The 23,899-nt window shown below is 45.5% G+C and overlaps 1 non-coding gene and 1 pseudogene across 1 annotated transcript; one reads left to right on the top strand and one right to left on the bottom strand.

Annotated features, from left to right (window-relative positions):
* The window catches only part of LOC147095412 (uncharacterized), a 64,933-nt pseudogene that overhangs the window by 2,175 nt on the left and 38,859 nt on the right, over nucleotides 1–23,899 (bottom strand).
* On the top strand, nucleotides 21,264–21,358 carry trnai-uau (transfer RNA isoleucine (anticodon UAU)). The gene is made up of 2 exons: nucleotides 21,264–21,301; nucleotides 21,323–21,358. It is a non-coding gene; the product is annotated as a tRNA-Ile (tRNA).

The following is a 23,899-nucleotide window of genomic DNA, read 5'->3' as shown; positions in this document are numbered from 1 at the left end:
GAACAGCGACTCTGGTGGGAATGGAACCCAAAAACTTTGAATGACTTTTTCAACCATTAACTAGAAGTGCAACGCGAAATACATTGCAGCTCAGGGAGCATCTGTGGAGAGAGAAACTGAGTTAACGTTTCAGGTCGATTACCCTAAGTCAGAACTGGAAAAAGCTGGAGATGTAACAGGTTTTTAACCAAGTGTCGGGGCAGGGAAATGGGGGAGGAGAGGAAAGAACAAAGGGAAGGTCTGTGATAGGATGGAAGGCAGGAGGGATTCAGAGACAAAAGGGATGATGGTGCTTAAAAACCTGTTACATGTCCCATTCGCACCAAACTGAATTGGTGCTTTGAAACCAGTCGATACATTTAGACCTGCGGGACCGCACGACAGACAAGCGCTGCGAAAGCAGGGCCGACGGTTGGAACCAAAGCAGCTCGATTTTACACGAAATGTCCTTGGGAAATCATGTGAACTGGGGAGGCTAACTGAAGAACTGGCTTTTGTTTACCTGGTAGTTGGCACTTTTCCCTAAACAGTTGATGAGCGTGAGCGACGGGAAGCAGTTCATAGCTGCAAATGAGGGGAGAAATATGCAATTTTGGCAAAATGGTAATCAAACAGGATAATGGACTCGTAGGAGGGAACAAAGAGAGTAAGAAACCCTCCGCATGGATCTGACAGGGTAAGGGACGCTGTGGAGGTAGCAGACAGGGTAAGGCACGCTCCGGATGTAGCAGATAGGGTAAGGGATGCTCCGGATGTAGCAGACAGTGTAACTGATGCTCCGGATGTAGCAGACAGGGTAAGGGATGCTCCGGATGAACCAGACAGGGTAAGGGACGCTCCGGATGTAGCAGACAGAATAAGGGACCCTCCGCATCTAGCAGACAGGGTAAGAGACGCTCCGGCTGGGTCAGACAGGGTAAGGGATGCTCCGGATGGATCAGTCCAGGTAAGGGATGCTGTGCGTGGTTCAGACAGGATAAGGGATGCTCCGGATTTTCCAGACAGGGAAAGGGACGCTCTGGAAGTACCAGACAGGGTAAGGGTCGATCCGGATATTCCAGACAGGGTAAGGGATGCTCCAGATGGATCAGGCAGGATAGGCGGCGCTCAGCAACTAACAGACAGGGTAAGTGATGCTCCGGATGTGGCAGACAGTTTAAGGGATTTTCCGGATGTGCCAGACAGGGTAAGCGACGCTCTGGATGGATCAGACAGGGTAAGGGAGACTCTGGATGTACCAGACAAGGTAACGGACGCTCTGGATGGATCAGACAGGGCAAGGGAAGCTCCGGATGTACCAGACAAGGTAACGGACGCTCCGGATGGATCAGAGAGGTCAAGGGACGCTCCGGTAGTACCAGACAGGGTAAAGGACGGTCCGGATGGATTGGATAGGGTAAGGGACGCTCGGGATTTACCAGATAGGGTAAGGGACGCTCCGGATGTACCAGACAGGATAAGGGATGCTCCGGATGGATCGGATAGGGTAAGGGACGCTCGGGATTTACCAGATAGTTTAAGGGATGCTCCGGATATACCAGACAGGGTAAGGGACGCCCCGGAGGTACCAGACAGGGTAAGGTATTCTTCGGATACATCAGAAAGTGTAAGGGACGCTCCGGATGTACCAGACAGGGTAAGGGACGCTCCGAATATATCAGACAAATAAGGGATGCAATGGATCTATCAGACATGGTAAGAGACGTTCCTGATGTGTCAGAGGCACAAGGCATGCTCAAGAGATGCCAGATAGGGGAAGAGACGCGCATGGTCCATCAGACAGGGTAACGGGTGCTCAGGAGATATCAGAGAGGCTGATGGATGCAGAGTTATTACTTTCTAAGCTTCACATTTTCTAAATTTCAATAAAAGCAAAAGTTGAATCCGGATGTAACAGATATTATGGCAAATGCTACGTGGGGAAAAAGAGGAGGTAGAATGGGGTCGGACTGGACATTTGGCAGCGCTCAGAAATACATTTATAACAGTCACAGATTCCCCCACCCAATACATTAATAAATAATACAAATAAATCTAATTATATTTATAACGAACAGAGGTGCAAAAGCATTTACATCTAACGCAATAGCAACCCACAAATACATTTGTATCCAACATGGACAGACCCAAATATTGTTACAACCTTCACAGTGATAGATTGCTAAAAATACTTTAATAGTTTGTCTTTAAAGCCATGATATTTACATGGCAGTTTGCATTAACGTTCCTCCAAAGCCACTGGAGATTGTTGGAGAATGATTCGGGTCCTGACCGATTTTTTGTTAGGCAGATTAGAACAAGTTTTGAGCGCAAGTCCAATATTAGAAGTCGACATTAAAACGGGGCTCACGCGGGACCGGTCACAAATTTCAATCTACAATCACCAAAGCGAGATTCAGACCCCTAGACGTAAGAGACATTCTGTCTAGAATGCAGACCGAATCAACTGGTTATCAAAAATAAAATGGATTTATCATGTATTGTCCATTGCATTTTGTCTGATTCAGGTAGTCAGAGTATTGGAGACAGCAGTGTTACATTCCCAATAAAAATGCTCTGTCACGTGTGCCCGCAGTTACATTCCCGTTCCAAGCCCTCTTTTTACTGTCGATGACTTGCCCGGAATGTGCTTGGAGAAGTGTTAGAATTGCAGTACAGCCCTTCCCACTTTCGCTTAATCTAAATCTCCGTCCAGCATTTTCACCAATGCAATGTTCATCAGCTTGAGCTACTGTTTAATTTGGTCTCGACATTATCTATGCTGACCCTTTAACTTGCCCCACTACACCGCGTCTCCAAATTTTTCGATTGCAACTCGAGGGCACATTTCATAAGTAAACCTGAAACAAGTGCCGGAGAAAGATTCAATTTCAGCGGTTTCAACAACAATGAGCCGATCGATATCAAGCTCGACCACCCTCACATACACGCTGCAGATGAAAACCTCTGCCCTCCTCTGCTTCAGTGATATTTTGTTTCGCGGTGATGGGCAGTTTATGCTCTCTGAGGCTGCAATCGCTGCTTTCCGCCGCCAGCGGGCGCTTTGAGAGAACGGGGCCGGGCAGGCGGCCTGAACTTCGCTGCTGTCCCGGCCTCACTCAATCCGGGAGCTGGGTAACAGCAAACAAACTCATGGGTTTGTTGCTGCGTCTGAAATGCGGCTCCGAACTGTTTCTATTAACCGAGGCAGAGCTGCAGGATTCATAAGAACATAAGAACATAAGAAATAGGGGCAGGAGTAGGCCAATCGGCCCCTCGAGCCTGCTCCGCCATTTAATAAGATCATGGCTGATCTGATCCTAACCGCCAATCCACTATCACAGACCCATCTCCTGAATCTAACAGAATTAGACACACGAAATAGGAGCAGGATCAGGCTACACGACCCCTTGGCCCGCTCCGCTACCCACAGGGCCCTGTCCGATCCGAACCTAGACTCATGTCCAATTTCCTGCCCGCTCCCTGTAACCCTTAATTCCCTTTACTTCTAGGAAACTGTCTATTTCTGTTTTAAATTTATGTAATTATGTAGCTTCTACAGCTTTTTGGGGCAGCATATTCCATGGACCTGCCACCCTCTGAGTGAAGTAGTTCCTCCTCATCTCAGTTTTGAAAGAGCAGCCCCTTATTCTAAGACTATGCCCCCTAGTTCTAGTTTCACCCATCATCGGGAACATCCTCCCCGCATCCACCCGATCCAACCCTTCACAATCTTATATGTTTCAATAAGATCGCCTCTCATTCTTCTGAACTCCAATGAGTAGAGTCCCAATCTACTCAACCTCTCCTCACATGTCCATCCCCTCATCCCCGGGATTAACCGAGCGAACCTTCTTTGTACTGACTCGAGAGCAAGTATGTCTTTTCTTAAGTATGGACACCAAAACTGTATGCAGCATTCCAGGTGCGGTCTCACCAGTACCTTGTACAACTGAAGCAATACATCCCTATTTTTATGTTCTATCCCCCTAGCAATGAAAGCCAACATTCCATTTGCCTTCTTAATCACTTGCTGCACCTGCATACTAACCTTTTGAGTTTCGTGCACCAGGACCCCCAGATCCCTTTGTACTTCAGTACTTTCCACTTTCTTGCCATTAAGATAATAGCCTGCTCTACGATTTTTCCTGCCAAAGTGCATAACCTCACACTTTCCAGTATTGCATTCCATCTCTCACACTGTCGGTGTCTCTGTAGATTTTGATTGTATACAGAACTGTATAGAGAAAAGGAGAATACCGCGTAGCTGTTCATTTATTTTATTGATCTCTACCTACAAGAGATGCTTGAACCGGGGACCTGTAGACGGAAGTGATAACCAGTGCACTTCGGAATATGCTGCTCTGTAAAGAATTATAGGAACAACTCAGAAGAGAACTGTCATCTATAAATGCTCTAAATGGGTTTCATTAACATTTAGAAAACTGCTTATTCTATTAATTATACAAAACTAACTAAACTGTGCAAAAAGTTTGTGGTAATCGCCATTAATCAACAGCTAACTTTCTGATTCGTACGGACCGAAATACTCACATGGTTACCGAGTCATAGGCAAAACTTTAAAAAAAATGCGTGTTATGCATGTGATGAATTTTCACCCGTTCTCATTTTATAGACTGCACTTTTAGGAGTTGAGTAAAAATGTTCAATGTTTATGACGCCAGGAACCTGGTGCAGCCTTTAGTAAATTCAGCAGCTCGCGAACACATGAGAGCAACTCCTGCTGCACTCTATCATATAACCCCAGCCAATGCTCCTCAAATAAACAATAGTAACCAGTGTCCCAGCTCCCGGCACTATTAAACAACTTGAAATGTGTCAGTAAATGTGCACGGATAATTCGCACCTTCCTTGCGGGGCTGTAGTGGTGCATTTGGTTAGCGCGTGGTACTTCTGATAGTGCAGTGGTTGGAAAATGCCGCTCTTAAGAGTTCGAGCCACACCTAAAGCAGCCAATGCTATTGCGGTGTAATATTTCTACGAGAGCAGAAGGTTCAATTGGTGTTTCCGGATGCTTTCTCCTTATTAGCTGTTCCACGTGGGCACTTAGTTTCCTCAGGCCCACCGTGTTGCAATAACGGATGAGAGTTTTAAAGGAGCCCTTCAATGCTACTTATTGACAGGACGAAAGTGGGGCCAGTTTTAACTGTTAAACCAGCAAATAATAATGTGCAGGAAATAGATTCGATTTCAACGCAGTGACTGAGACATTGACACATCGAGAAGATGTGTAAACTCACGGGTTATCTGTACGAACATACGAATTAGGAGCAGGATAAGGCCACTCGGCCCATCGCGCCTGCTCCACCATTCAATAAGATCATGACTGATCATCGACTGTAACTCCACTTTCCCGTGTGATCTCCATATCCCATGATTCCCCTAGAGTCCAAAAAACGATCTGTTTCAGCCTTGAATATACTCAAAGACTCAGCATTCACATCCCTCTGGGGCAGAGAATTCCAAACATTCACAACCCTTTGACTGAAGAAATTCTTAAGGAGGCTCGGAGTTGTTTGCCTGAGGTTGTCCCACGGATGTGAGAGGATGGATTTACCTTTCTTAACTGACGAATGACGGAGAGTGTGATACATATTTTAAAAATTGTATATTTTGTAGTGCGTTTCATGAAAATTCTATAAATTAAAAGTTCTTTCGAAATGTTTCAGTACGAATTTAAACGTTGCACAAACTGCGAATCGAACTCTGGGTTCCACGCATAACAGGCGAGAATTCTACCCCTGAACCACCACTGCGCAACATACCCAGTGGCTCACTTCTCTTGTCGCATTCTTGATTCTGTTAATGAAAGAATAAAAGACAGAGCAAAATACTGCAGCGTCTGCAAATGAAATTATTCAGAAAATGGTGTAAATGCTCCGCAGGTCAGGGATCATCTGTGGAGAGGGAAACATAGGGTTAATGTTTCAGGCCGATGAGCGCCCCTCAGATCTAAGGTTCTGCACCAATCATTGAAAAAATTGCAGGTAATTTGTTAAAATTGATATTTCCAAGCTATGGTCAGTGTGATTTTCCAGAGACTGGGCTATTTTGTTGCTTAATTTCACAAATTATAAAACAAAGTTTGGAGTCCAAGCCAGAAACTCCTGTTTACTGAACAGCCACTTTAACCAACTGACCCATGGAATTTTAAGAGAAAGGTAACTTTTCAGGTCGCCGAAGGGTCATCGATCTGAAACGTTAACTCCGTTTCACTCTCCACAGATGCTGCCTGACCTGCTGAGTATTTCCAGCATTTTCTGTTTTTATTTCACAGTTCCAGCATCCGCAGTATTTTGCTTTTGTGCCAAAGCATTTTCCCTGGGTAACAGGTATTGCGGGTTTCTCTGGTTGTGCTTATCTTTCATTCTCCATCTATGAGTTGTTTCTGAATCCGTGAGTTTGTGCTGCTTTGTGGGTGAGCGGCAGACTTGTAGATACGTCCTGCCAGCGGTCCCAGATAACAGGAGGAGGAGGCTCCACAAATATCCCCATCCTCAATGATGGTGGAGCCCAGCACGTGAGTGCAAAAGACAAGACTGAAGCATTTGCAACTATCTTCAGCCAGAAGTGCCGAGTGGACGATCCATCTCGGCCTCCTCCTGAGGTCCCCAGCATCACAGATGCCAGTCTTCAGCCCATTCAATTCACTCCACGTGATGCCAAGAAACGGCTGAAGACACTGGATACTGCAAAGGCTATGGGCCCTGACAACATTCCGGCAATAGTACTGAAGACTTGTGCTCCAGAACTAGCTGCGCCCCTAGCCAAGCTGTTCCAGTACAGCTACAACACTGGCATCTACCCGGCAATGTGGAAAATTGCCCAGGTATGTCCTGTCTACAAAAAGCAGGACAAATCCGACCCGGCCGATTACCGTCCCATCAGTCTACTCTCAATCATCAGCATAGTGATGGAAGGTGTCGTCGACAGTGCTATCAAGCGGCACTTACTCAGCAATAACCTGCTAACTGATGCCCAGTTTGTGTTCCGCCAGGGCCACTCAGCTCCTGACCTCATTACAGCCTTGGCCCACACATGGAGAAAAGAGCTGAACACCAGAGGTGAGGTGAGAATGACTGCCCTTGACATCAAGGCAGCCTTTGATCGAATGTGGCATCAAGGAGCCCTAGCAAAACTGAAGTCAATGGGAATCAAGGGGAAAACTCTCCATTGGTTGGAATCATACCTAGCACAAAGGAAGTTGGCTGTGGTTGTTGGAGGTCATTCATCTCAATCACATGACATCACTGCAGGAGTTCCTCAGGGCAGTGTCCTAGGCCCAACCATCTTCAGCTGTTTCATCAATGACCTTCCCTCCATGATAAGGTCAGCAGTGGGGATGTTCACTGATGATTGCACACTGTTCAGCACCATTCGAGACTCGTCAGATACTGACGCAGTCCGTGTCCATATGCAGCAAGACCTGGACAACATTCAGACTTGGGCTGAAAAGTGGCAAGTAACATTCGCACCACACAAGTGCCAGGCAATGACCATCTCCAACAAGCGAGACTCTAACCATCTCTCCTTGACATTCAATGGCATTACCATCGCTGAATCCCCCACTATCAACATCCTGTGGGTTACCATTGATCAGAAACTGAACTGGACCAGCCATATAAATACTGTGGCTACAAGAGCAGGTCAGAGGCTGGGAATTCTGCAGCGAGTGTCTCACCTCATGACTCCCCAAAGCCTTTCCACCATCTACAAGGCACAAGTCAGGAGTGTGATGGAATACTCTCCACTTGCCTGGATGAGTGCAGCTCCAACAACACTCAAGAAGCTCGACATCATTCAGGATAAAGCAGCCCGCTTGATTGGCACTCCATCCACCACCTTCAACATCCACTCCCTCCACCACCGGCGCACTGTGGCTGCAGTGTGTACCATCTACAAGATGCACTGCAGCAACTCGCGAAAGCTCCTTCAAAAGCACCTTCCAAACCCGCGACCTCTACCACTTAGAAGGACAAGGGTAGCAGACGCATGGGAACATCACCACCTACAAGTTCCCCTCCAAGCCACACACCATCCTGACTTGGACCTGAATCGCCGTTCCTTCACTGTCGCTGGGCCAAAATCCTGGAACTCCCTTCCTAACAGCATTGTGGGTGTACCTACACCATATGGACTGCAGCGGTTCAAGAAGGTGGCTCACCACCATCTTCTCAAGAGCAATTAGGGATGGGCACTAAATGCAGGCCTAGCCAGCGACGCCCCCATCCCATCAAAGAATTAAAAAAGATTGACAATGTGGGAAATGTGGAGCAAGCTTCTGTAAACAAGCGGATTTATATATTTACCTCACAGTTTCCGCACATCTGGGACTGAATTCCCGCTTTTAACAATAAAATCGCAGAATTTTTGACAGTTATTATTTTAAATCTTCTGCAATGTCGTCAAACTGAGGGAATTGGGGATTTTTGTCTAAAGAGCGGGGGCTCATCCGGGATTTCGGTCCTCGCCTCTCGCATTTAAATCAGTGGATTTTTCTCTGCGGGAGTCATACCGCTAGACGCCATCTTTCAATGTCTCCGTCTCTGTGTCTTGTCTCTCTGTGTTTTCCACTGATGGACGTCTCAGGCAGGAAAGGGTAAAGAAAGAAATAATGACTGAGACGGCAGGGGACGTATTTAAAAAGTCAAAATCGAACTTTCAGACCGCACCCGGTGAAGTGAGAATGATATTGTTGACTTGAAATATTTCGTGCATCACTTGATGTTGTTGTACATTTTATAGGAACGCGAGATTGGAAGGAAAGAAGCGGTCTGAAAGAAATCTTACGGCTTCGTTGCCAGCTGCTCGTTGGTCTCGGAGTTTGAATCTCGCTCGGGGGGTTTCATTGGTTGATATGGGAGAGGTTCCCAGGTTCAAATGATATCTTTTTACAGTTGCAGAAAGTGCGCAGATTGAAGCTGAAATGTTAATTGTTCACAATTCAACCGTCCTCATTGGCGATTCTCAGTCCTTGAAGGGCAGCAATGTGGTTTTGCTTCAAAAGTTCATCACCGAAACCTGACTGAACAGCGACTCTGACGGGAGTCGAACCCTCAACCTTTTAACAACCTTTCACAACCATTACCATATACCATTATAGGGTGGTATTTTAAGATACCACGTCATCAATTATAATTGTGTGACACATGAAGGCTTTCAAACCCCAGCCAGCTCCCGCGGGTTGTGAGACAGCCTTGAGAAGCAGCATTCCCTATCAGCGCCCATATCCCACTTGCTTCTGCTGCTTGCTGCCAGCAATCTGCAACAAATCCATTTGCAGAGACAGGGCGCTAAGGATCATCAGGGAAAGTGGCATGAACTCAAAATCCAAATTAGCGGGACATGATCAGAGGGACAGTTAATGTTCTGGGGTGAGAACTTCGGTCAGAGCTGCAAACAAATAGGTGTAAGAGAGAGAGATAATCTATTTCCTCAGTTGGGAGGGTCCAGCACAATGGGGCATAACCGTAAAATTAGAGCTACCCCGTTCAGGAATGATGTAAGGAAGCGTTTCTTCACACAGAGGGTAGTAGGAATCTTGAACTCTCTTCCCGAAACAACTGTTCAGGCTGGGGAGCAATTGTCAATTTCAAAATGAGATCGATAGGTTTGTGTTCGGTGAGGATGTGAAGGTTTATGGAATCATCGCTGGTAGATGGATTTCAGATACAGGTCTGCCATGATCCAATTGAATAGCGGAGCAGGCTCGAGGGCCTGAATGGCCGCCTCCTCTTTGTATGTTTCTATGACAGTAACAGGACAGAAACATCAACAGCTGCAAACATACATCGCATTTTATTCATATTTAACAGCAAAAATATCCGTGCCGTGCACAACTATGCTGTGGTCAGAAAAAATACGCGAAGCCGACGTGCGGCGCTGTGATCACATCATGGTTAATGCCCTGCATTGTGGCCGCAGTAACTTCTGTTCAAACTTAAATCACGTCACAGCTCGCTTTGCATCTTCTGTCCTCTGCAGCACCTGCTAATGGAACAGACTGAAAAAATCAATCTTTACGACATGAAAAATGATGTTTTCTTGGCGGTGAAAACCTATTCACTCCTTTTAAACCCGCGCTCTCACATGCCTGAGCTTGATGCTCCATAATTCAAACCCGATTCTTCTCCCAGCTTTTTCTTCTTCAACAATCAGTAGCCATTCTTTACTTGCCTCCTTACATTTCATTGTCACTTGCCTGCGGTATTACCTTAATCTAACATTCACTTTCATGTGCTTACGTGGTTAATTTCTCTCTGCTACCACCGCGGTTCATGGGGGCACATGTCCCATGCGCAGCAATGTATAACCAGTCGATACATTTAGATCTGTGTGACCACTTGACAGAAAAGCGCTGCGAAAGCAGGACTGGTCTTTAGAAGGGCAGCGGCCGGATTGTTCACGAAATTCCCTTGGAGAATCTTGTGATATCTTGTTAACTGGATTTTGTTTTGATGCTGGCTGGCGCTTTTCCCAAAACTTTTGCAGTGCGTGAGCGACAGGCAGCGCTACTTAGCTGCCAACGAGGGTTGAAATGTGAGCTATTGTCCCGCTGTTATGTTGCAGTTAGATCAGAAGTGTTCCGTCTTAATCTTAACAATTCTTTTGAAGTGTGTGATTGAACTAAATAGAGGATAAATGGAAAGAGCGCTAATGGGTGAATGCAGCGATTACAGGAGGTTGGCCATAATTGAAATGTTTTTGAATGCCCATGGCGCGGGACCCTGTGTTCTTTATTAAGAGCGGGAGCAGGGATAAAGATTAACAGAAATAAAATGTACTGTCTTGTTGCGAATCAGAAAACTGCACTGGCCTGTGATCGGTAAAAGTTTGAAATTAAATTAATTTCCAAAGGATAACGTTAAACCTTTCTTCCAGCTCCCTCATCATTTGCTTCTTCCGTTAATCTTTCAAGCGGTGTAAGGACATAAGAAGATAAGAAATAGGAACAGGAGTAGGCCATTCGGCCCTTCGAGCCTGCTCTGCCATTCATTGAGATCATGGCTGATTTCTGCCTCAGCTCCATTCACCGGCGCTATCAGCATATCCCTTGATGCCCTTACTAGTCAGAAAACTATCGACTTTTGCTTTGAATATATCAAATGACAGAATCTCCACAGGCCTCTGGGATAGAGAATTCGAAAAATTCACCACCCTCTGTGTGAAGAAATGTCTTCTCATCTCATTCTTAAATGGCCTACCCTTTATCCTGAGACTGTGGCCCCTGGTTCTAGACTCCCCAGCCTTGGAAAACATTCTCCCAGCATCCACCCTATAATAATATTGCATGCTTCAATGAGATCCCCTCTCATTTTTCTGAATTCAAGAGAATATAGGCCTAGTTTACTCAATCTCTTCTCATAGGATTGTCCTGCCATCTGAGGAATCAATCTCGTTAATCTTCGATGCAGCCCCTCTATGGCAAGTATATCCTTCCATAGGAAAGGAGATCAAAATTGTACACATTACTCCAGGTGTGGCCTCGCCAATGCCCTATATATTTGGAGTAACACTTCTTCACTCCTGTTCCCAAATCTTCTTGTAATGAAGGCCCGCATACCAATTGCCTTCCTAATGACTTGCTGCACCTGCACATTCACTTTAAGTGACTGATATACAAGGACACCCAGGTCCCTTTGATCATCTGCATTCCCCAAGTGTTCACCATTTAGGAAGTACTCTGCCTTTCTGTTTTTTCTAACAAAGTGGATACCCTCACATTTATCCACATTATCTTCCATCTGCCATGTTCTAGCCTACTCACTGAGCCTGTCGAGATCCCCTTGAAGCCTCCACACTTCCTTTTCACAACCGACCCTGCCACCAAGCATTTTATCACCAGCAAATTTGGAAATGTTACATTTAATCCCCTCATCCAAATCATTGATATAGATTGTGAATAGGTGGGGCCCTTGCACCGATCCTTGTGGTACCCGACTGTTCAATGCCTGCCATCCTCAAAAAGACCCGTTTATCCCTGCTCTTTGTTTTATGTCTGTTAACCAGTGTAGATTGGAGTTCGCACTCAGATTTTCCCATCAACGTGAAAATGAAACACGAGGAGGTGAGGATTGCCCCGAACAGTAGATTTCGATTGCTGCAGCAGTTGTTCTGTTCCTCTAATATTTCCTTCACCTTGAAAAAGCCTGTTATAACTCACAGGCATTAATGGGTGGTTTTATTAAATTTTGGAGAGTTTCCATCAAATAGATTTGAATAAATCTGCAAAAAGACGAGGTTAGAACTGGAACTGATAAGATGTTGATCACACAGTTAAATTCAAAGTCAGCCTCATTGTCCAATGAGGCAGGAAACCACGAACAAGGAGGAAGGGAATGAAGCAAGGAGGGAAGGAAGGGAGGAAGGAGGAAGGCGCTCTCGATTCCATCTTCTTTCCATTAGAGCTGGGTGAAATACTAGGTTGAGAAATTGGGAGAATTTTACCAAAGGGAGAGAAAATATCGTCTAACTTGGGGAGTGTAACATTTTCAGTCTACGTGTCTTCCAACTGGATTAACAGTCCTGAGACTTTAACCTCTCACCAACCTCGAACTAACATTATTACCAAAAGGACTCATCCAAAAATCCCTTTTATTTCAGTATTTCTGTTTCCAAACGGTAGAAACAACCTTTAATAAAGGCCCTTTACAGCACGCATGTCCTGCCCTTCCTCCCAGATTGACAATGTGGAAAATGTGGAGCAGGCTTCTGGAAACAAATGGATTTAATTATTTACCTCACAGTTTCGGTACTTCTGGGACTGAATTCCTGCTTTAAATAATAAAATTGTCGTTTTCTTGCGATGTACTGAACACACGCTGATTTTCAGGCAGTTATTATTTGAAGACTTGTTGAATGTCCCCTGGCCGAGGAAAGTGATGCGATTAAAATATTGGGGCGCGTCCGGGATTTGAACCTGATACCGCTTGCATTTTAATTGATGTGAAGTCCCAAAACGTGAAACACACCTCTAAGGCAGAGAGCCGCTAATCCTGCACAGAATGCTTAATCTCAGCAATGATAATTTCACATACATAATGCAGATGTTGTAGATCAGAGTCAGCGTTAAGGGAAATTAGAGAAGCGTGCAATAAGGACACAGTAGTCATCATGGGTGACTTTAATCTACATATAGATTGGGCTATCCAAATTAGTAACAATACTGCGGAGGAGGAATTCCTGGAGTGTTTACGGGATGGTTTCCTGGACCAATATGTCGAGGAACCAACCAGAGATCAGGCCATCTTAGACTGGGTATTATGTAACGAGAAAGGATTAATTAGCAATCTTGTTGTACGAGGCCCCTTGGGTCGGAGCGATCATAATATGATAGTCTGAGGTGCGAGTTGGGTAGGATTGATTGGGGAATGTCACGCAAATGTTGACGGTGGATATGCAATGGAAAACATTCATAGATGAACTACAGAATTTGTTCATCCCAGTTTGGCATTAAAATAAAACAGAATGGTGACTCAACCGGGGCTAACAAGGGAAGTTAGGGATAGCATAAGATCCAAGGAGAGGACATATAAATTGGCCAGAAAAAGCAGTAAACCTGAGGATTGGGAGCAATTTAGGATTCAAGAAAGGGGGACAAAGGGATTAATTAAGAAGGGGAAAATAGAATATGAGAGAAAGCTTTCAGGGAACATAAAAACTGACTGTAGAAGCTTTTATAGATATGTGAAGAGAAAAAGATTGGTGAAGTCAAGCATAGGTTCCTTGCAGTCAGAATCAGCGGAATTTATAATGGGGAACAAAGAAATGGCGGACCAATTAAATACATATTTTGGTTCTGTCTTCACAAAGGAGGACACAATAACATCCCAGAGATGTCGGGGAACAGAGGGTCTGACGAAAGGGAGGAACTGAAAGAAAGCAGTGTTTGTAGGGAAATGGTGTTAGGGAAATTGATGGGATTGAAGGCCGATAAATCCCCAGGGCCTGATCATCTACATCCCAGGGTAATTAAGGAAGTGGCCCCAGAAAAAGGAGAGGCATTGCTGGTCATCTTCTAACATTTGATGGAATTTGGAACAGTACCCATGGATTGGAGGGTAGCTAATGTTACCCCACTATTCAAAAAGGGTGGTAGAGAGAAAACGGGGAATTATAGAACGGTAAGCCTGAAATCGGTAATGGGGAAAATGCTAGAGTCCATTATGAAAGATGTAATAGCAGAGCACATGGAAAACACTGGCAGGATCGGACAAAGTCAACATGGATTTACAAAAGGTAAATCGTGCTTGACTAATTTACTGGAATTTTTTGAGGATGTAACTGGTAAAGTAGATCAGGGAAAACCAGTGGATGTGGTGTATTTTGGACTTTCAGAAGGCTTTCGATAAGGTCCCGCATAAGAGATTAGCGTGTAAAGTTAAGGCACATGGGATTGGGGGCAAGTTATTGACTTGGATAGAGAACTGGTTCGCAGACAGAAAGCAAAGAGTTGGAATAAACGGGGCTTTTTCCGAGTGGCAGGCAGTGTCTAGTGGGGTACCGAAGGGATCAGTCCTTGGACCCCAGCTATTCACAATATATATTACTGATCTAGACAAGGGAATCTGATGTAATATCTCCAAATTTGCAGATGACACAAAGCTGGGTGTGCGTGTGTGCTGTGAGGAGGATGCCGAGAAACTCCAGGATGATTTGGACAGGTTGGGTGATTGGGCAGAAGCATGGCAGATGCAATATAAAGTGGATAAATGCGAGGATATCCACTTTGGTGGCAAAAATAGGAAGGCAGATTATTATCTGAATGGCAATAGATTGGGAGAAGGGGAAGTGCAACGAGACATGGGTGTCCTCGTGCACCAGTCGCTGAAGGTAAGCATGCAGGTGCAGCAGGCAGTTAAGAAGGTAAATTGTATGTTGACCTTCATAGCGAGAGGGTTTGAGTACAGGAACAAAGATTTCTTGCTGCAGTTGTACAGGGCCTTGGTGAGACCACATCTTGAGTATTGTGTGCAGTTTTTGCCGCCTTGTCTGAGGAAGGATGTTCTTGCCATGGAAGGAGTTCAGCGAAGATTCACCAGGCTGATACCGGGGATGGCAGGAATGATGTATGAGGAGAGATTGAGTCGATTAGGCTTATACTCGCTGGAGTTTAGAAGAATGAGTGGGGATCTCATTGAAACTTATACAATTCTGACAGGACTGGACAGACTAGATGCAGGAAGGATGTTCCCGATGGTCGGGATGTCCAGAACCAGGGGTCACAGTCTAAGGATAAGGGGTAAGACATTTAGGACAGAAATGAGGAGGAATTTCTTCACCCAGAGATTGGTGAACCTGTGGAATTCTCTACCACAGAAGGCAGTAGAGGCCAATTCAATAAATATATTCAAGAAGGAGTTGGATATATTTCTTAAGGCAAAAAGCATCAAGGGGTATGAGCAGAAAGCAGGGACTGGGTACTGAATTTGGATGATCAGCCATGATCGCATTGAATGGCGGAGCAGGCTCGAGGGGCGGAATGGCTTACGCCTGCTCCTATCTTCTATGTTTCTATGTTAAATCTCAAATATTGCTCAAATGCTTCAAAATGTGAATATGACATTAAATGTTTATAAATACAGTGGGGGATTTAAATCAGATACGGGGCCAATGGATTCCAATGTGATCTTCCCTGTACGATGACAACTTCTCTTTTGACTCCACTCATTTCCTCCAAATCAAAGGTGTTGCTTTGGGTACCCGCATGGGTCCTAGCTATGCCTGCCTTTTCGTGAATAATGTGGAACACTCTTTGTTCCTGTCTTACTCGGGTCCTCTCCCTCACCTCTTTTGCCGGTACATTGATGACTGTATTGGTGCTGTTTCTTGCTCTCGCCCTCAACTAGACATTGTCATTCACTTTGTCTCCAATTTCCACCCTTCCCTCACCTTCACATGGTCCATCTCCGAATCTTCCCTTCCCTTCCTCGACTTCTCGGTCTCCATCTCTGGGGATAGTTTATTGACCAAAATTCACTCCAAGCCCACTGACTCCCACAGCTACCTGGACTACACTTCCTCCTCACCCCGCCTCCTGTAAGGACTCTATTCCATTCTCCCAGTTTCTCCATCTCCGCCGCGTCTGCTCCGATGATGCCGCCTTCCACACCAGTACTTTCGACATGTCTTCCTTTTTCCGCATCTGAGGAATCCCCTCTAACGTGGTTGACACGGCCCTCGACCGTGTCCATTCTATCTCCTGCACTTCTTCCTTCACCCCTGCCCCTCACTCCCGGAACCATGATACGGTTCCCCTTGTCCTCACCTTTCACCCCACCAGCCTCCACATTCAACGGATCATCCTCCACCATTTTTGCCACCTCCAACGTGATCCCACCACCAAACACATCTTCCTCTCACCTCCCCTTTCAGCATTCCTAGGGACCACTCCCTCCGTGATACCCTAGTCCACTCCTCCATCACTGCCAACACCCCTTCCCCTTCACCCGGCACCTTCCCGTGCAACTGCAGGAGATGCAATACCTGCCCTTATACCTCCCTCCTTCCCACTGTCCAGGGCCCCAAACACCCCTTCCAGGTGAAACAGCGATTTACTTGTACTTCTTGCAATCTAGTATACTGTATTCGCAACTCATGATATGGCCTCCTCTACATTGGGGAGACCAGATGCAGATTGGGTGACTGCTGTGCGGAACACCTCTATTCAATCCATAAGGATGACCCCGAACTTCCGGTCGCCTGTCATTGTAATTCACCGCTCCATTCCTGCTCAGACCTCACCGTCCTTGGCATCTTGCATTGTTCCACGGAAGCTCAGCGTAAGATCGAGGAACAGCACCTCATCTTCCGATTAGGCACTTTACAGCCTTCCAGACTCAACATAGATTTCAAAAGTTTCAGATTATAACCTCGGCCCAAATTACATTTTTACTTATATTTGTTATCCACACCTTTATTTTTGCCCTCCCCCCTTTTTTTCTCTCCCAAATGCCAGTTGTCTCCCATTCTGCCAGCGCATTTCACACCTAATCTAGAGCCATCTTTTTTCTCCACTACTCCTATCATCATCTCGTCTGGTTTTGAATATCTCCTAATGTCTCTTCACTTCACTTTTGTTCTCTCCCAGCCTGGCATTTTAATCTTTCATTTCCTGTGCTTTCTCAGTCTTGGCAAAGTGTTTCGACCTGAAACGTTGACTGTAATTCTCTCTCCACGGATGTTGCCTGGCCTGCTGAGTTTTTCCAGCATTTTCTGTTGAGATCTTCTGTGGTTGACTTGCTTCCCTCTCCCCTTCCCCGCACACGCAGCCGGTTTTTAAACCTTGTTTTAAATCTGCTGCCCTGCTGGGCCAGTGCAATCCACAGTCTCACAACCCTTTCTACAAATATACTTTCACTGCATGACTTCTCTGTTTCTTAGATATTCATCACCTTGAGGCGTTTGTGACGTCAAATTTAAAGGCGGCCAATTGCAAACACGTCGGGGTCAAATTTTCTTTTGCACAGAATTGAACCTGAATCATTCCAGATGGAATATTGTATTTGCTGCATCACAATAAACAATATCTTGTTGTAAATGTCGGCTCATTAGTTCCCCAGTGTCAGAGGAAGAACTGTCTGATCCCCTCATTTATTTCATATAAAACACAAACATAGGGTAATCATTCAGAATCACCTCACAGTTTGACACTGAGATAAACGGGAGATACAGACAGCAATGGAACACATGGCGGAATGGACAAGAGTGCTGGAGAAATAAACAACGGCCTGAGAGTCCAGAAGACAGTGACCGCTAGCTGATAGATATCAATGAGTGGAAGCAAGAAATTGTTTTGGGATTTGGCACCGTGGCTTATCTGGTCAAAACATCTGTCTAGCTAAACAAAAGAGTTCGGGGTTCGACTCCCAGCAGCGCCTCTTTTGAATGAATCTCTAGGGGTGAGCTTCTTCTCGTGTGAAAAGGCTAAAATTCTTGTAAATGTAACTGCGGCTGCACTAGTTCTCATTCTGGACGAAGGCTCCAATCGCTGCAGGGCCTGGGTCGAATTTCACCACTTCCTAATTTCTGGCGGTGCTGATTTTTAACTCTTCACCGATAATCCATCTTTTCTAAGCAGTGCCATGTGTTACTTTGTGGTGGTCAGAGCAGAGCTCCAGTACTTGATGTGTCGCGCCGTTATCGTATAGCGGTTAGTATTCTGCGCTGTGGCCGCAGCAACCGCGGTCCGAATCCGAGTCACGGCACAGATTCTTCTTCCTTCCACAATCAATAGACCTCCTTTACTTTCCTCCTTCAATGTCATTGAAACTTTCCTGCTAACATTCACTTTCACCTACTTAAACCGCTAAATGTGCTCTGCACCCACCGCTGTTCCTGGGGCACATGTCCCGTTCGCCCCAATCTGAGTTGGGCTTGGAAACCAGTCGATACATTTAGACCCCCGGGACCTCTCGACAGACAAGCTCTGCGACAGCAGGGCCGACCTTTGGAACCAAAGCAGCCCGATTGTACAAGAACATTCCTTGGGAAATGAAGTGCACTGGGGAGGCTAACTGAAGAATTGGGATTGTTCACCTGGTAGTTGCCGCTTTTCCCTAAACAGTTGATGAGCGTGAGCGACGGGAAGCGCTACATAGCTGCGGATGAAGGGTGAAATGTGCAATTTTGGCAAACTGGTTATCAAAAAATAAAATGGAGGCTCAGGATTTATCAAGGAGAGTAAGGGACGCGCTGGATATAATAGACAGGGGAAGGGACGCTCCGGATATACCAAACTGTTTAAGGGACGCTCCGGATTTACCAGGCAGTGTAAGGGACGCTCCGGATGTACCAGACAGTTTCAGGGACGCTCCGAATTTGCCATACATGGTAAGAGACGCTCCTGTTTTACCAGACAGGGTAAGGGACACTCGGGATATACCAGACAGGTTGAGGCACGGTCTAGATGTACCAAACAGGGTAAGGGACGCTCCGTATATATCTCACTGGGTAAGGGACGCTCCGGATGTATCAGACAAGGTAAGGGACGCTCCGGATGCATCGGATAGGATAAGAGACGCTCCGGGTGTACCAGACTGGGAAATGTACGCTCCCGATGTACCAGACAGTGTAAGGGACCCTCCGGATGTTTCAGATAGGGTGAGGGATGCTCCCGATTTACCAGACAGGGTAAAGGACCCTCCGGATATACCAAACAGGGTAAGGGATGCTCAATAGATTCTGGAGCGGGTAAGGGACGCTCAGGGCCTATCAGACAGAATAAGGGACGCTCAAGAGTATCAGAGAGGCTGATGGATGCAGAGTTATTACTTTTTAAACCTCACATTTTCTAATATCAATAAAAGCAAAAGTTGAATCCGAATGTAACAGATGGTCTGTCGTGTCCCACGTGGGGGCAATGAGAAGGTAGAATGGGGCCGGACTGGGCATTTGAAGCGTTCAGAAATACATCTATAACTGACACAGATTCCCCCACTCAATACAATAATAAATAATGCAGATACATTTGAACATATTTGTAACGAACAGAAGTGCAAATGCATTTACATCTAACACAACAGCAACTCACAAATACTTTTGTATCTAATATGGACACACACAAATATACTTACAACCATCACCAGTGATTGTTTGATAAAAAAATACTTTAATTGTTTGTCTTTAAAGCCATGATGTTTGCATGACAGTTTGCATTGACCTTCCTCCTAAGCCGCTGGAGATTGATGGAGAATGATTTGGGTCCTGATCAATCATTTATTAGGCAGATTAGAACAAGTTTTGAGCGCAAGTCCAATATTAGAAGTCGACGTTAAAAAGAGGCTCACCTTTCGTAAATTTCAATCTACAATCCACAAAGCGAGATTCATAACCCTAGACTAAAGAGTCACTCTGTCTAATATACAGGCCCAATGAACTGGTTATCAAACGTTTAATCAAATGGATTTGCCAGGTATTGTACATTGCATTTTGACTGAGACGTATGCCCGCAGTTCCATTCCCGTTCCAAGCCCTCTTTTTACTGTCGATGACTTGCCCGGAATGTGCTTGGAGAAGTGTTAGAATCGCAGTACAGCCCTTCCCACTGTCGCTTCCTCTAAATCTCTGTCCAGGATTTTCACCAGTGCAAGGTTCATCAACCTGAGCTACTGTTTAATTTGTTCTCTGCATTAACTGTGCTGATCCTTTAACTTGTCCCACTACACGGCCTCTCCAAATTTGTCGATTGCACCTCGAGGGCACTTTTCATACGTAAGCCTGCAACATCTGCCAGAGAGAGATTCAATTTCAGCGGTTCTAAAACAATGAGTCGATCGATATCAAACTCGACATCCTCACCTACACGCTATAGATGCAAATCTCTGCGCTCCTCTGCTTCAGTGATTTCTTGTTTCGCAGCGATGGGCAGTTTACGCTCTCTGAGGCTGCAGTCGCTGCTTTCCACCGGCAGCGGGCGCTTGGTGAGAGCGGGACCGGTCAGACGGCTTGAACTTCACTGCTGTCGTGACCACACTCACTCCGGGAGCTGGGGACCAGCACACCAGCTCATGGGTTTGTTGCCGCGTCTGAAATGCGGCTCCGAACTGTTGCTATTAACAGAGGCAGCGCTGCAGGATTCTGCAATGAACTCTCACACAGTCGGTATCTCTGTAGAGTTTGAGTGTGTACAGAACTGTATAGATAAAAGGAGAATACCGCGTGGCTGTTAATGTATTTTATTAATCTCTACCTGCAAAACATGATTGAACCGGGGACCTGTTGCACTTTAGACGGAAGTGATAACCGCTACACTTCGGAAACTGCTGCTCATTAAATAATTAGAGAAACAGCTCAGAACAGCAATTGTCATCTACAAATACTCTTACGCTGCAATACGGATTCCATTCCACGTCGAGGAGTTAACTTTAAGAAAACTGTTTATTCTGTTACATACATCTCATTAGACTGTGTGAGAAATTTGCTGTAATCGTCATTAATCAACCAGTAACTCACATGGTTAACGAATCATGGGCAAAACTTTAAAACGTTTCTTTGTTTTGCATGTGATGAATTTTCATCGGTTCTCATTTTGCAGACTGTATTTTAGGAGTTGGGTAAAAATGTTCAGTACTTATGACACCAGGATCTGGTGCAGCCTTTGGTAAATTCACCAGCTCGCGAACACATGAGAGTAACTCCTGCTTCACTCTTTCATATAAACCCAGCCAATGCGCCTCAATTAAACAACATTGCACCCCCGCACGATTAGACAACCTGAAATGTGCAAGTAAATGTGCACGGATAACGAGCACCAATCAAGCGCAGCTCTAGTGGCGCAATCGGTTAGCGCGCGGTACTTATATAGCAGTACAGGCTCGGAGAAATGCCGAGGTTGTGAGTTCGAGCCTCACCTAGAGCAGTCAATGCTTTTGCTGTGCGCTATTTCGACCGGAGCAGAAGGTACAATTGTTTTATCCGCTAACTATACACTTATTAGCTGTTCCACGTGGGCTCTTATGTTCCTCAGGCCCACTGTGTTCCAATAACGGATGGAAGTTTTAAAGGAGCCCTTCAATGTTACTTATTGACAGGAGGGAAGGTGGGGCCAGTTTTAACTGTTAAACCAGCAACTATCAGGCAAAGAATAATGTGCAGGAAATAAATTCGATTTCAAAGCAGTGACTAAGTCTTTGGCACAAGCGAGAAGATGTGTAAACTCACGAGTTATCTGTACAGGTTTCCGACATCACGTTGAACACAAACAACGATTCACCTGAACATGATGTTGCGAATTACAAGGACGGAAGTTACGTACAGACAATCGCCCAAACACCATATCCAGAATTAGGTTGTCGCCGACCCTCTTGTTATGGGGAGAATAGTGAGCAGATTCATGAAAACTGCTCATATAAAGAAGTGGATTTAGGAAAAGATAAACATATTTCAAATTAATGAACATGACCTCTGCGAATTGGGTTCGCACTAGAGCAGAGAAACCTAATGTAACCTCGGACAAAAATCGTCAGCTCCTTGGTCTTGGGGCATGATTCTCGCGTAGGACATTTCACAAATTAAAATGCGAGAGCTTCTGCGCTCAAATCCCAGACGAACCCCACGGCATTTAGATAAAACTCACCAACTCGGTCATCACAACTGGAATCGCTTTTCTTTAAAATAGACTAACGCACTGGATGATCCGGGATTGTGACCACACCCGGTTTAAACAGACACAGAGTGATCCTTGACTGACCACGGCCCCGCCCATTATAGACAGGGCTGATTATCATTGCTTATGAAATCGATGGAAACATAACTGGGGCGGTTTTTGTAAAAGGCGGCCGATTACGGTGCGCAATTTTTCGAGGGCGCCAAGTTGAAGTTTGACTCCATATAATTTTTCCCTTTATCTACGTCATTTCACTCCAGCCGAATGAACAGAGACCTGAGCACATAATCCAGGCTGACACTCCAGTGCAGTACTGAGGGAGAGCTGCACTGTCGGTGGTGCCGTCTTTCCAGTAAGACGTTCAACCGAGGCCTCAGATCCCATGAGAGTATGCCAAAAAGAATGAGGATTTCTCCCCATTGTCCTGCCCATTATTTACCTCTCAAATAAAGACACTAAAACAGAAAATCTCCTCATTTAGTTTGATAAATATTTTTGAAATTACATTTCCTCCTAAACGATAAAGTTGTTTTTCTGCTCCCTAATCATTTGGCTTTGTTCCCGCTAGTCTTTAATTTGGTGGCAATCGCAGAGGAAGGAAGACAGGTAGGGATGATTTTCCATCTCTGATTCCCATCCTGCCTTCATTCAAGAACTCCAGTGGTCTGTTTTAATTTTAGCAAGATATGAAGAGTGCACAGACCTGAATCACCAGTGTGATTTTGACGAGATTGCGATTACAAAGCCTATTTTACGCAAAATTCAGTGAAACGCTCGGAAGGTTTATCAGCATCAATCGTGTAATGGAATAACGACGAGGACGGGGTTCGAACCCACGCGTGCAAAGCACAATCGATGAAACTGCGCTCAACCATTCCAAGGATATGGGGAGAAAGCAAGGACATGTTACTGAATTTTGATGATCAGCCATGATCTCATTAAATGGCAGAACAGGCCCGAGCGGCCGAATGGCCTACTCCTGCTGCTATCTTCGATGTTTCTGTTTCATGCTATTTGCATCTAAGCAGAAATACTCTGAAAGAAAGTCCCCTTCACCGCTTGTCCTGCACGTGCACACAGACCTGCAATGTTGAAAATGTACAATCAGCCCATGTAAGTAAAAGGCCTTCCGATATCTTCAGGTGAGGGGCTGTCCGAAATGGTCGGTTTGAAGGCAGATTCAGAACAGGTTTCGCCCACTTATTTAAACGACCACGGCAGGACTCGAATCTACAATCATCTGCTATCTGAACGATTCGCACCGAAGTCAAACCCCTTATCCATTTGACCACATGACCACTAGTGCCCGGATCTTCTTGTGATGGGGAGAATTGTGAGCAGATTCAGGGAAACAGCTCATATAAAGCAGTGGATTTAGGAAAATATAAACATATTTCATAAAAATGAACAGCTCCTCTGCGAACTGGGTTTGCAACAGCGCAGGGAAACCTAACGCAAATTCGAGGCCAAAATCGGCGGTTCGTTGGTCTAGAGGTCTGATTCTCGTTCAGGGAATTTCGCTGCTTAAATAAATGCGAGAAATCCCGGGTTCAAGTCCCGGCCTGAACCCCGCCAACCTTAACAACGGGGTCATTACAGCTAAATTCGCACACCTGTTAAAAAGACTTATACAATTGATGATCCGTGACTGTGCACTCACTCGATTTAATCATAGGGTCATAATCGCACAGACGGAGGCAATTCAGCCCATCGAGCCAGCGCCGGTTCTCTGTCGAGCAATCAAGTCATTACCATTCCCTCGCACTATCGCCGTATTTCTGCAAATTTATTTCC

This window comes from Somniosus microcephalus, unplaced genomic scaffold (genome assembly GCF_052327205.1).
Source record: "Somniosus microcephalus isolate GS21.2 unplaced genomic scaffold, FLI_Smic_1.0 unresolved_chr1, whole genome shotgun sequence".
NCBI classification, from domain to species: Eukaryota; Metazoa; Chordata; class Chondrichthyes; order Squaliformes; family Somniosidae; genus Somniosus; species Somniosus microcephalus.
Note: the sequence above shows the minus strand (reverse complement) of the source record. Positions and strands in the feature narration are given on the sequence as shown.